The sequence below is a fragment of the Callospermophilus lateralis genome, unplaced genomic scaffold (assembly GCF_048772815.1).
Source record: "Callospermophilus lateralis isolate mCalLat2 unplaced genomic scaffold, mCalLat2.hap1 Scaffold_148, whole genome shotgun sequence".
In the NCBI taxonomy this organism is placed as follows: domain Eukaryota; kingdom Metazoa; phylum Chordata; class Mammalia; order Rodentia; family Sciuridae; genus Callospermophilus; species Callospermophilus lateralis.
The window spans coordinates 880,416-882,743 of NW_027512614.1; the positions used below are offsets into that span (position 1 = coordinate 880,416).

A 2,328-nucleotide genomic window follows, 5' to 3' on the forward strand; every position below is an offset into this window, starting at 1 on the left:
CATTATGTCCAAATTTATCAAATCGTACACATTAAATATGTGCACATCTTTGTGTATCAATTAGCCCACTAAAACACCCGTGACTGTTCAGTTCCTTGATTTCAATTCTTTTGGATAAACATACAGAAGTGGGATCAGCAGATCATATGGTAGTTCTATTTTCACGGTTTTGAGGAAGCTCCATACTGTTTTCCACAGAGGCTGCCCAATTATGCATTCTCACCAACAGCACAGGAACATCAGGGAAATGCAAATCAAAGCCACAATGACAGCACTCTTCACATCTGTTAGGATGGCTATTATTAAAACTATACACAAAAATACAAGTATTGCAGATGGAGAAACTGAAATCCTTCAACGTCCTTCTTTATGTGTTATGAACTCTGTTAATGCCTTTGTAATTTCATTTGGCTTTAAACAGTCACACATTTCTTTTTTTTTCAGAGTATCAAATGATTTTATTACAAAACTTAATGCCATTTACTGATAATTTACTTTTCTAAAAAACAAACACGAGAAAAGAACAAACGCATCCAAGGCTCACCACCCTTGGAGGACAGGAAGCAGCCCTGCACAGGAAACCTGCAAACGTTTTTCTTATGCCTGATGTCTCGGCCTCCTTGTTCACTGTTTCCACCTTCTGTCACCTCTGACACGTGGAGGAAACTGGCTAGAAGAGTCACAGACAAGAAGGTCACAACCAACTTTAAGGCTATCTGATGATAAGGGCTTGTACAGATAGTCTGGAACTTTGAGAAAGGTATTGGACGAGCGCTGTCAGATGCCTACTCCCCACTAAGCTTTACTGTCCCTATTCTCTGAATTACCTCTGGGACTGGTTAGGGTCTTCCGTGGTAGCCTCTAGTCATCCCAGAGCACAAACCCTAAAGTCCATGTGCAGTCTCCATGTTCAAGTATAAAGCTGTCTGGGAACCACCCCAGCAGCTGTAGTGTTCATACTCTGTAGTGTGTACTGGGTGCCACACCCCTGAACAAGCAGGCCAGTGGCAGCCCAAGGCAGGGGCACCCACAGACAGAGTTCCCACTGCCAAGCTTGCTCCTGTCCTATCAGGACACTGTCCCACAGTCAGGGTAGAAATCTTGAGTTCAGAAGCCCCTAGCCAGATGAAGTCATGCTCTCTCAGAACAGGGATCCATTTCTTCACCATTAATTCAATGGAGTTTTCAAAAGGTGCCAGGAATATTCTTAGGAAGTGTCCTGGGACGGGGCAGGCAGGTCCTCGCTCTCTGGGTCAGGAGGGGATGCTGGCACAGCTTCTTTTTTCTGGGCCGCCAGAATTTCATGAATTGCTCCTTCAATCTGGGGCCTGAAGATGTGGTTGAGTTTTGGATCCACCACCTGAGAAATAATCCTGTCTACTCCTGCTTCCAGCATCCCCGACTGAACCACACTCTGCCTCAGCCCATTTCCTAACTGGTTCTTGTTCATCGTAGGATTCCACTCCTGCTTGTCCAGATGTGTTGGCTGGGTGTCCACGTCCGCCAGGCAGTCCCGGCGGAAGCTGCCAAAGAGGCCATGGCTCTTGAGCTGCTCCACCATGAGCGCGATAAGCTGCGGGTCGCCAGGCGGCAGCGAGGCGGGGTTGCTGGGGCCGCCGTTCCCGCCCTTCCCGGCAGAGGCCTGGCCCGCGCCGCCGCCGCCCCCCCCCTCCCCCCCCCCCCCCCGCGCGCCCGCGCCGCCACCGTCCGCCATGCCTGCACCCCGCGCCCAAGTGCGGCTCCTGCTCTGGGTCTGGGGGCCTGCGTTGTGCACGGGAGGTGGAGAACCCCACGGAGGCAGCGGCGGTGGCGACGGAGGTGGGGATGGCGGCGGAGATGGCGGTGTTGGCGGAGGCGGCGGCCCGGCACACATTTCTTTAAGCATAAATTTTATAAAAACTATTTTACCACATATTTTTTCACTCAAGTCCCCTTCATTATTCATGATATTTGGTTTCTGTAAATGAGTTATTTTCAGGTAACCTAGAGAATTTCATTTTGCATTTCTTACAATATAGGTCTACTGGTATCTAACTCTTTAGGCTATTATTTTATCTTTATTTCAGCTTCCTTTTTTTCACCACAAAATACAGAATTCCAGATTGTGAGGTTTTCCAATCACCATAAAGAAGCAATCTCAAATCATTCTGTTCTCATTCCTAAGAAAATGTCAAACGTCTTCTTATTTTTGTTCCTTAAAATGTAATATGCCTGTTTTTCCTGTGGCCACCTTTGTGACTTTTTTCTTTACTTTTGATTTACCTTGCTACAACCTTTGTGCTTATCTTGCTGAGCTGCTAAGACCTTTGGGCTGACACCATCATTTAT

General features: G+C 47.6%; 1 pseudogene; it reads right to left on the reverse strand.

Moving 5' to 3' along the window:
* Nucleotides 1–1,207: 1,207 nt before the first annotated feature.
* LOC143640261 (biorientation of chromosomes in cell division protein 1 pseudogene) lies at nt 1,208–1,729 on the reverse strand (annotated as a pseudogene).
* Between the last annotated feature and the right edge of the window lie 599 nt (nt 1,730–2,328).